Source organism: Anomaloglossus baeobatrachus, chromosome 5 (assembly GCF_048569485.1).
Source record: "Anomaloglossus baeobatrachus isolate aAnoBae1 chromosome 5, aAnoBae1.hap1, whole genome shotgun sequence".
NCBI lineage: Eukaryota > Metazoa > Chordata > Amphibia > Anura > Aromobatidae > Anomaloglossus > Anomaloglossus baeobatrachus.
Genome location: NC_134357.1, coordinates 120,045,115 through 120,057,303, shown reverse-complemented (window position 1 = coordinate 120,057,303; position 12,189 = coordinate 120,045,115). Strand labels below are relative to the sequence as shown.

Below are 12,189 nucleotides of genomic sequence, written 5' to 3'. Positions count from 1 at the left end.
TGTGATGACTATGGCAAGTTCGGACAAAGGGAAAAGAAAAGATGTGAGTAAATGAAATACCTAGAGAGTGTAAAGTGCTATAATCCACTCATCTGAATGATGCAATATAATAAAATGGTAATTAATGGTATAAAGCAATATCTTCTACTGAACGCCTGCCAGATTCTAGCTTCCATTTGCCACTGAAGCCGGAATGTTCTGATGTTTTTTCTTACAATTCATCCTAATTGCAATATGGTTAAATGCTGTTACAGAAGCCAATCCGAACACTGTTTATAGCGTTAAAGTGAGAATATCCTATTCATCAATTAGAATCCGATAAGGAGATGTTAATCCTTTATACCCAGACTATACATGATTTTAGCGGTTATCTTGCCGACCTGCATTCAAAAATATGATTTAGAGACGCAATATGGACATAGGAAACACACTGTGTATGTTAATCAACTTTTATAGGAGCATTTTTACGCATGTTCTGTGACCTGTGCAGAGGCTTTTGTGCAGAGAGGGGGAAGAGGTGAGCTGTGACCAACACCTATTCTCATTGATGAGATCTTGTGTTATCCATATAGTGCAAGGAGGCCATATATAGAAGATGCAAGTAGGTTGATTAACAACCAATTGAGCAAATGGTGATCTGGTGAACAGTTGTTACACCAAGGCAACCTTTAACGCCTTCACCCCCGGCCACTAAAACACCCTAATGACCGGGCCATTTTTTGCAATTCTGACCAGTGTCACTTTGACAGGTTATAACTCTGGAACGCTTCAACGGATCCTGGCGATTCTGACACTGTTTTTTCGTGACATATTGTACTTCATGTCAGTTGTAAATTTAGGCCGATACTTTTTGCGTTTATTTGTGAAAATTTAGGAAATTGTGTGAAAATTTCGCAATTTTCAAACTTTGAAAATTTATGCCCATAAATCAGAGATATGTCACACAAAATAGTTACTAAATAACATTTCCCACTTGTCTACTTTACATCAGCGCAATTTTCGAAAGATTTTTTTTTTTCGTTAGGAAGTTAGAAGGGGTCAAAGTTCATCAGCAATTTCTAATTTTTCCAACAAAATTTACAAAATAATTTTTTTTAGGGACCACATCACATTTGAAGTGACTTTCAGAGGCCGAGGTGACAGAAAATACTTAAAAGTGACCCCATTCTAAAAACTGCACCCCTCACACTGCTCAAAACCACATCCAAGAAGTTTATTAACCCTTTAGGTGCTTCAAAGGAACCAAAGCAATGTGGAAGGAAAAAATGAAAATTTTACTTTTTAAACACAAAAATGTTACTTTAGCCATAAAATTTTCATTTTTACAAGGGAGAAAAGAGAAAGTGCACCCTACAATTTACTGTGCATTTTCTCCTGAGTACGCTGATACCCCATATGGGGTAAAAATCAATTGTTTGGGTGCACGGCAGAGGTCGAAAGGCAAGGAGCGCCATTTGAATTTTTGAACGCAAAATTAGCTGCACTCATTAGCGGACGCCATGTCGGGTTTGAAGACCCCCTGAGGTGCCTAAACAATGGAGCTCCCCCACAAGTGACCCCATTTTGGAAACTAGAGCCCTCAAATAATTTTTCTAGATGTTTGGTGAGCACTATGAACACCTGGGGGCTTCACAGAAGTTTATAAAGTTGAGCTGTGAAAGAAGGGAATTTTGTTTACTTACCGTAAATTCCTTTTCTTCTAGCTCCAATTGGGAGACCCAGACAATTGGGGTGTATAGCTACTGCCTCCGGAGGACACACAAAGTATTACACTTAAAAGTGTAAAGCCCCTCCCCTCTGCTATACACCCTCCCGTGCATCACGGGCTCCTCAGTTTTGGTGCAAAAGCAGGAAGGAGGAAACTTATAAATTGGTCTAAGGTAAATTCAATCCGAAGGATGTTCGGAGAACTGAAAACCATAACCAAGAACAACAGCCCGAAGGGAACAGGGGCGGGTGCTGGGTCTCCCAATTGGAGCGAGAAGAAAAGGAATTTACGGTAAGTAAACAAAATTCCCTTCTTCTTTGTCGCTCCATTGGGAGACCCAGACAATTGGGACATCCAAAAGCAGTCCCTGGGTGGGTAAAAGAATACCTCGGTAAAAGAGCCGTAAAACGGCTCCTTCCTACAGGTGGACAACCGCCGCCTGAAGGACTCGCCTACCTAAGCTGGCATCTGCAGAAGCGTAGGTATGCACTAGATAGTGCTTCGTGAAAGTGTGCAGACTCGACCAGGTAGTCGCCTGATACACCTGCTGAGCCGTAGCCTGGTGCAGCAATGCCCAGGACGCACCCACGGCTCTGGCAGAATGGGCCTCCAGCCCTGAAGGGACCGGAAGCCCAGTAGAACGGTAGGCTGCAAGAATTGGTTCCTTGATCCACTGAGCCAAGTTGACTTGGAAGCCTGCGACCCTTTACGCTGGCCAGCGACAAGGACAAAGAGCGCATCCGAGCGGCGTAGGGGCGCCGTACGAGAAATGTAGAGTCTGAGTGCTCTCACCAGACCTAACAAGTGCAAATCCTTTTCACATCGGTGAACTGGATGAGGACAAAAAAGAAGGTAAGAAGATATCCTGATTGAGATGAAAAGAGGATACCACCTTCGGGAGAAATTCCGGAACCGGACGCAGAACCACCTTGTCCTGGTGAAACACCAGGAAGTTGGGGCTTTGCATGACAGTGCTGCTATTTCAGACACTCTGCGGAGTGACGTGACTGCCACTAGGAAGACCACCTTCTGCGAAAAGCATGAAAGAGAAATATCCCTCATTGGCTCGAAGGGTGATTCCTGAAGAGCCGGTATGACCCCGTTCCGATCCCAGGGTTCTAGCCGACTCTTGGAAGGAGGGACTATGTGGCAAACCCCCTGCAGGGACGTGCGTGCCTGAGGAAGCCTGGCTAGACGCTTTTGAAAAAAGCACAGAAGCGCCGAAATTTGTCCCTTAAGGGAATCGAGAGACCACCCCTATTCCATTCCGGATTGAAGGAAGGATAGAAAAGTGGGCAAGGCGAATGGCCAGAGTAACATCCTGATCAGAACATCAGGATAAGAAGATCTTCCACGTCCTGTGGTAGATCTTGGCGGACGTTGGTTTCCTGGCCTGTCTCATAGAGGTAATGACCTCTTGAGATAACCCTGAAGACGCTAGGATCCAGGACTCAAAGGCTACGCAGTCAGGTTGAGGGCCGCAGAGTTCAGATAGAAAAACGGCCCTTGAGATAGTAAGTCTGGCCGGCCTGGTAGTGTCCACGGTTGGCCTACCGTGAGATGCCACAGATCCGGGTACCACGACCTCCTCGGCCAGTCTGGAGCGACGAGGATGGCACGGCGGCAGTCGGATCTGATCTTGCGTAACACTCTGGGCAGCATCGCCAGAGGAGGAATACAAAAGGCAGTGGAAACTGCGACCAATCTGGTCTTGAGAACGTGCCCCGAATGCCGGGACCTTGTTGTTGTGCCGGGACGCCAATAGGTCGACGTTTGGCTTCACCCAGCGGCACCAAATCTCTTGAAACCCGTCCGGGTGAAGAGACCATTCCCCTGCGTCCATGCCCGGCGACTGAGAAAGACTGCTTCCCAGTTTTCTACGCCCGGGATGTGAACTGCGGAGATGGTGGAGGCTGTGGCTTCCATCCACAGCAGAATCCGCCGGACTTCCTGGAAGGCTTGCCGACTGCTGGTGCCGCCTTGGTGGTTGATGTATGCCACCGCCGTGGCGATGTCCAACTGAAACCGGATCTGCCTGCATTCCAGCCATGGCTGGAACGCTATTATGGCTAGATACACTGCCCTCACCTCCGGAACATTGATCTGGAGGGAGGACTCTGTTGAGTCCATGTACCCTGAGCCCTGTGGCGGGGGAAGACTCCCTGACAGACTCGCGTCAGCCGTGACCACAGCCCAGGATGGGGGCAGGAAGGATTTTTCCTTCGATAAGAAGTGAGAAGAAGCCATCACTGAAGGGATGCCTTGGCTGCCCGAGAAGGAGCAACGTTCCTGTCGAGGGACGTCGATTTGCTGTCCCATTTGCGGGGAAAGTCCCCTTGAAGTGGGCGCAGATGAATCTGCGCAAACTGAGCTGCCTCCATAGCTGCCACCAACTTCTCTAGGAAGTGTATGAGGCGCCTCAAAGGGTGTGACTGGGCTCGAAGGAGCGATTGCACCCTTGTCTGTAGTGAACGCTGTATGTCCAGCGGAAGCTGCACTATCGCTGAGAGAGTATGAAACTCCATGCTGAGATATGTCAGTGATTGGGCCGGTGTCAATCTTGACTTTGGGAAATTGATGATCCACCCGAATCTCTGGAGAGTCTCTAGAGCAATGTTCGGGCTGTGTTGGCATGCCACCCGAGAGGGAGCCTTGACCAGCAGATAGTCTAAGTAAAGGATCACCGAGTGTGCCTGAGAGTGTAGGACCGCTACCACCGTTGTCATGACCTTGGTGAAGGCCCGTGGGGCTGTCGCCAGGCCAAGAGTTAGTGCCACGAACTGAAGTTGTTCGTCCCCTATGGCGAAGCGCAGGAAGCGCTGAAATCCTGGTACAATCGGCACGTGGGGATAAGCATCCCTGATGTCGATTGATGCTAGGAAGCCTCCTTGGGCCATCAAAGGCGATGGCAAAGCGGAGAGATTCCATCCGGAACCGTTAGGTTCTCTGTCCGTTGAGCAGTGTGAAGTCCAGAACGGGGTGGAGTGATCCGTCCTATCTGGTGTTCACCACCTGGAAATGCATCGGCTCGCTCGGGGGACGGAGATGCTCTGAAGCAACGAGTCGGAGGACGAGAACTGAGCTCTATCCTGTGACCGTAAGACAGAATGTCTCCTACATCGGTCTTGGACACGTGGGGACCACTCCCCTGACCTGGACCGCCATACAGAAAAGGTTCTCTGTGCACGGCGGAGGCTGAAAATACCACCGCCTGAGACGTCAAGACGCTAAATGCGGAGCAGACCGCATTAATCTGAGACAGAGCAGCTGAGATAGCCTGGAGTGCCCGCCCCTGCAAAGGCTGGGGCAACGGACGCGCCTATGGGTTCATAGATGGATCTCATTAGGAGTTCTATCTGTCTGTCCGTGGCATTCTTGAGCGTGGACCCGTCAGCCATTGCTACTACTGATCTAGCCGCCAGTCAAGAGACTGGAGGGCACCTTATGACACTGAGCCCAAACCTTAACAACGTCAGAGGGGAAGGGACAACGTGTGTTACAAGGCGTTCAGTAAAAACGCTTGTCCGGGAAGGTGTGCTTCTGTACAAATCTGTGAAGCCTTTAGAGCCACGTCCGGACAGAGTCCTGGGCTGCGACCTCCGCCCCATCCTCTAGAGGGTCCTCAAGCTGAGACCCTTGAAGAAGTCGGGGAAGATTCCAAGCAAGGCTGCTTAGCCGGACTGGGACTGCGGTTCGTGCTGGAGTACCCCACGTCATAACTAGAGGCCACCCCAGGAACACGCTTCGTCGCAGACCGATAGAGGCCTGGGGCGATCCCGCAGTGCCCGGGGCCCGTGTAAGGGACCGATCTGGACTGCAAACTCCTAGTCTCTTAGCCGACCATTCGTCCATAGCCTGAGACATGGATAGTGAAAATGACTCAGAGTTTCTCAGCAAAAGCTGCAACTCTGTTCCTGCCGCCTGGACAGGTAACGCCGGCGGAGTTCAACCAGTGCCCCCAGCTCCGTAATCATATACCATATAAATAAACACACATATATATATATATATATATATATATATATATATATATATATATATATATATATATATATATATATATATATATATATATATATATATATATATATATATATATATATATATATATATACACACACTGCGGCACCAAGGGGGGGACAACACCTTTGAAAAACTGGTGCCCCCCCCAGTGCTCAGTGAGGGGGAAGGAGGATACCAACGTATGCTCCAGCCCTCCCTGCCGACGTTCAGTCGGCCGTCCCGTCGTTACCCCTGACTGGCAGGCCCCAGAACGGGAGTATATGGCACTAGGCCGTAAGAGCCGGGATTTAAAAACGCGGCCGGCAGACATGGCGCGGTCTGTGCGGTAGTCCGAGTCTCACAAACAGTCAGCAACCGCTGCGGCGTTTGTAAAACATGCATGCACTGTCCCTCAGGGGACACAGAGTACGTTATGATGCAGGGCTCTGTCTGCGGTAATCCGGTGGTCTATAGTGATCAGTGATGGGGGGGGGGGGAGCGGAGGACAGCGAGGTGTGCTCCAGCCCTCACTGTCGGCAACATACCGACCATCCCGCCCTTCTCCCTGACTGGCAGGCTCAGGGGCGGGAGTTTAACACAGTAGGCCGCAAAAGCCGGGAACTAAAGTTAAAACCGCGGCCGGCAAACAGGCATGGTCGGCGCGGTAGTCCCGGACAAAAAATGCACATCGCAGTCGCAGCTGCGTCTGAGGCCAAGGTGCTTCATGCACCATCCCAACGGGGACACAGAGTACCTGTAGATGCAGGGCCATGTCCCTGACGATACTCCGTCTCCTGTCCGGCAGGGGCTGCGGATGTGGCTTGTAGCCACCAGATTCTCTGCCCCGGGTCTCCCTCAGCTGCAGCCAGAAGTTGCTGAAAAACATGGCTGACGGCGTTCTCTGAGGAGGAGGGAGGCGTGGGCGTAGTCACAAAAAAGTGCGGGAATCTGGTGCCCCAGCGTGGGTAGTGAGGGGGGCGGAGGACAGCTTAATGTACTACAGCCCTCACAGTCGGCGTCATACCGACGGCCCCGCCCTTTTCCCTGACTGGCAGGTCTGGGGGCGGGAGAATCCCATACTAGGCCGCAAAAGCCGGGGACTAAAGTTAAAATCGCGGCCGGCAGTGCACGGTCGGCGCGGTAGTCCCGGACCCATACGCACGCCGCAGGGCCTGCAGCGTCTGGGCCCAAGGTGCTTTATGCGCCGTCCCAACGGGGACACAGAGCCCTTGGAATATGCGGTACTAGGCCGCAGAGCCGGGGACTATAGTTATAAGCGCGGCCGGCAACAAGCTCGGCCAGCGCGGTAGTCCCGGCGCACTAACACGCCCAGCAGTGCTGCAGCGTGTATGACACAAGCGCTCCATGCGCCGTCCCCAAGGGGACACAGAGTACCTCACAGTAGCAGGGCCATGTCCCTGACGATACCCAGCTCCTGTCCAGCAGATTTCCCAGGGGCTGCGGAGGGAGCACGGTCCCAGTGTCTGGAGACCGATCATGGATCCCACTTCACCCAGAGCCCTAGCAGGGATGGGGAAGGAAAACAGCATGTTGGCTCCTGCCTATGTACCCGCAATGGGTACCTCAACCTTAACAGCACCGCCGACCAGAGTGGGGTGAGAAGGGAGCATGCTGGGGGCCCTATATGGGCCCACTTTTCTTCCATCCGAAATAGTCAGCAGCTGCTGCTGACTAAGTTGTGGAGCTATGCGTGGATGTGTGCCTCCTTCGCACAAAGCATAAAAACTGAGGAGCCCGTGATGCACGGGAGGGTGTATAGCAGAGGGGAGGGGCTTTACACTTTTAAGTGTAATACTTTGTGTGTCCTCCGGAGGCAGTAGCTATACACCCCAATTGTCTGGGTCTCCCAATGGAGCGACAAAGAAAGAATTTTTTTTTTTACCACAAAACTGTTGCTTCAACTAAGTAGCTTTTTTTTTCCACAAGGGTATCAGGAAAAAATACACCATGAAATTTATAGTGCATTTTTTTCCTGAGTACGACGATACCTCATATGTGGTGGAAAGTAATTGTTTGGGCGCATGGCGGGGCTCAGAAGAGAAGGAGCACCATTTGACAGCAAAATTTGTTTGAATCATTAGCGGATACCATGTCACGTTTGGAGACCCCCTGAGGAGCCTAAACAGTGGAGCTCCCGCACAAGTGACCCCATTTTGGAAACTAGACCCCTCAAGGAGTTTATCTAGATGTTTAGTGAGCCCCAAGGGGCTCCACAGAAGTTGATAATGTTGAGCCATGAATACAATTTTCTTTTGTTTTACCACAGAACTGTTACTTGAACCAGGTAGCTTTTTTTTTCACAAGGGTATCAGGAAAAAATGCACCATAAAACGTATTGTGCAACTTCTCCTGAGTACGCAGATACCTCACATGTGGTGGAAAGTAATTGTTGGGCGCATGGCGTGGCTCAGAAGAGAAGGGCACCATTTGACAGCAAAATTGGTTGGAATCATTAGCGGACGCCATGTCACGTTTTTAGACCCCCCCCCCATGGTGCCTAAACAGTGGAGCTCCCCCACAAATTACCCCATTTTGGAACTAGACCCCTCAAGGAATTTATCTAAATGTTTAGTGATCCCCTTGTACCCCCAGGGGCTCCACTGAAAGTTGATAACGTTGAACCGTGAAAATTATTATTTTTTTTTTCATTTTTTTTTTTAAATTTTTGCAGCAACAAGGTAGCTTTTTTTTTTCTTTTTACAATGGTATCAGGAAAAAATGCACCATAAAACGTATTGTGCAATTTTTCCCGAGTACGCAGATACCTCATGTGGTGGAAATCAATTGTTTGGGCGCATGGCGGGGCTCAGAAGACAAGGAACGCCATTTGACTTTTCAAACGCACAGACGCAGTGCACTGATTGGCCGCTGGAGAAGGCACGGTCGGATGAGATACGGGAAAAAAAAAAGTCACGCCAAAAATTGAGCAGGGATGCTGATCAGCGCTCGACGGGAAGCACGGACAGATGCGATACAAAAAGCGTCGGGGATACGGAAAAAAAAGTATCGCATTAGTCCGTGCTTCCCGCTGAGCGCTGATCAGTGATGCACATAACGGATCGGCATCCCTGCTCAATTTTTGGCGTGACTTTTTTTTCCGTATCCCCGATGCTTTTTGTCACGCCAAAAATTGAGCAGGGATGCCGATCCGTTATGTGCATCCCTGATCAGCGCTCGGCGGGACGCACGGACTGATGCGATACAAAAAGCGTCGGGGATACGGGAAAAAAAGTCCCGCCGAAAACTGACCACAGATGCAGATACGCTATCTGCATCCCTGATAAGCGCTCGGCAGGACGCACGGACGCATGAGGTGTAAAAATGGACAGGGGATAGAGGAAAAAAAAAAAAGTTATTCTCACAGTACCCAGAGGATTAGCAGGAGGAACATCTTTACAGGAGCAGCAGGCAGGACGTTGGACAGCTCAGCAGAAGACCCAGGAAGAAGGACCCAGCGATGGAGGCAGATGTGATCGGCTGGTGAAGACAGGTAAGAGGACGTCGGGGGGACAGCAGAGGGGGAGGGGGAGAGCAGAGGCGGAGAGCAGAGGAGGAGGGAGATACCGGAGGAGCTGCAGAATAGAGATCACGGGGGAGGCCGGCAGATTGGGCTGTCGGGGGGGGCCAGATCGGGATGTCGGGGGGGGGGGGCACGGGCAGGGGCCATTACGGGAGCGTGCAGGAGCAATCACAGGAGCGCGCAAAGGCTGCAAGGTGAGCACAATACTCACCGCTCCTGCTCCGTGACAGCAGCGGCAGCAGCAGCGGTGGCGTGGTACCACTAGTACCAGCCAGTGCTGCACGCTGCAGACATGTTGGGGGAGGGTCCCCAGACCAGCAAAGGCCTGGGGAGGGCGGCCACCAGCAAATCAAACCGCCCCACTGCACACTAATTGGAGCGATTGCGCGTCATAGCACGATCACTCCAATCAGTGCTGCAGGGGCTGGGGGCGGCATGTTTGAGATCCACCTATAATCTGCTGTACCTGCTACGGCATCTCATAGCCGGATCTCACAGTATCGCACTATTTCCGGCATTATTTTTACCGAAATCAGTGCGAGAGATGTGGTTGGCGGTTCAGATTTGAACAGCCAATCACATCAATCGTCGATGGGGGGTGGCGATGCCACCCCCCCTGGGGTGAAGCAAAGGTCCCCTGCTGTAAGAAACAGCAGGGGACATCATTTGAAAGCCGTTGCTATGGCCACAGCAATCAAATGAACTTTATGCAGTAAAAATGCGTCCCTGGTCGTTAAGTTACGTTAAAATAGGACGTAATTTTACTGCCCGCGGTCGTGAAGGGGTTAAGGGACTATCAACACAGAATGACTATTCAGACCAAGTACAGGCGCTCGTGCATCACGGCAGGGCGAAATATTTACCTTCCTACTTGCTTGTTTTCCCTATATCTCTGCTCTATGAAGCCTGAGCTATAAAAGAAAAGGGGAGGGCGGAGATCGAGGGAAAACGATGGGAAAAGGCACTTAAATTAGTCCCGCCATAATGCACGAGCGCCTGTACTTGTTTTGAACAGTCATTTTGTGTTATGATGGATTTACATTACCCAATTTTGCAGTGAAACTACTACTGACCTGCAAAGATTTACTGATCGGCTTTAATTTAATTGCCTGTTTACACATGCAGATCGCTCACCCATGCGCACTGAATTATCTGTAGATCGCTCGGTACGCACAGGCTGCCAATGGTCTCAGCACCAATAGTCCAGTTTACACAAGACGATACTCACATAGAACGATGGTCATTCTTGATGCAAATCAAAAAGATCATTATTACCAAAGAATGATGGTTTTGTAGCCAGTTTAGATTGCACAGTTATCGGGAAACAAGCATTCCTAGGAGAGCTCCATCACAACCTTGCAGTGCAAATGAACCTTTACTTATTGTACTCCATATCGGCCATTGAACAGATTTAGGCTGACCATAAGTAATCAATCACACCAGGTAAAGGAAGAATCATGGTCATTGCCTGGAAAGAAATCATTGATTGGCTGGTGGGATAGTTGTTAAACTCCACCCAACATGCGATTAGTTTGACATCAGATTTAATATTTTATTTTTATTTATTTTAATTTTTTTTACTTATTTAAGAAGTATTTTCCGATCAAAAGGAATAAAAAAAAAAAAAAAAAATAAAAAAGAGCCCTCTGGCCGCATTGACGTCAATCACCGGTGACCTGACCGCTGATACTTGTATTAGGGATGCCCCTACCAAGAAGTATGCCTTCTTTTTTGCTTTACCCCTCAAGCTGCCCATGGCCAATTTTACATTTTGACTGGAGAATATCCTTTAATAGTCAAACTTGATCCAAAAAGTAGGTAGTTTCCTGACAACTCAGCCCACCTAGCGGCTCATTCAGATGTCCATGCACATCGGTCTGTTCTCAGACCCCAATGTACAGACTGGCAGCGGCTCTCCCGATTAAAGTGTCACAGACTGATAGAAATATATGAAGCAATCATGCTCTGGTCAGGAGACCCGGCAGCCAGTCCATGCATTAAAGGGAACCTGTCACCACTTTTTTGTCCTATAAACTGCGGCCACCACCACCGGGCTCTTATATACAGCATTCTAACAGCATTCTAAGAGCCCAGGCCGGGGGTAGAACATACAGCAGAAAAACAACACTTTATAATACTTACTTAACGATCGTGCTGTGGGCCTTATGGGCGTCTCCGTTGTCCGGTGATGGCGCCGCCTCTTTTGGCCATCTTTGTTCTCCTCCTTCTCTAGCCACGGTGCATGACTGGTTTGACGTCATCCACACTCGCCGGCATTCAGGTCCTGAGCAGGGCAGATCAAAGTATTGTAGTGCGCCTGCGCAGGATCGGCGAGTGTGTATGACGTAGACGTGTCATGCACACAGATTTCAGAAAGAGGACAAAGATGGTTGAAAGAGGAGGCGCAGGCACAGGACAACAGATGCCCATATGGCCAACCGCGCGACCGTTAAGTATTATAAAGTGTTTTTTAAGTCATACCCCAGGCCTGGGCTCTTATATACAGCATGTTAGAATGCTATATATAAGAGCCCGGTGGTGGTGGCCGCAGCTTATAGGCTGAAAAAGTGGTGACAGGTTCCCTTTAATGCCAGAGGTCAGACTGATGTGCAGGGAACCCTTCTGACATGCTTACTAGCCCCCATATTCAGTAACTTAATGCAAAGAGAACCATGTTGAATTTTGATAGCGGCTGTAAGTATAGTGCTGCAGTTCATGCCCCACACTTACAGAATATTAATTGAAGCTTACAAGTCAGAGCAAGCTTACATTTGTAAGCAAAGTGCATGTGCACGGTTACTTTGGACAAATTCCAGACATGGAAGATGCAAGGCTTAGGTTATGCTTTTCTTAGAAGAGTGAAATCCTTGGGTGACCCTAATTAATATGCAAAATGAAGACTGGAGCGCTAGGTCAAACATGAACTTGTGGACATAAA

At 49.6% G+C, this 12,189-nt stretch overlaps 1 protein-coding gene across 1 annotated transcript in view; it reads right to left on the bottom strand.

The window, feature by feature from the left end:
• TM9SF3 (transmembrane 9 superfamily member 3) overlaps nucleotides 1-12,189 on the bottom strand; it is a 110,202-nt gene that overhangs the window by 17,126 nt on the left and 80,887 nt on the right. The window lies entirely within an intron of this gene.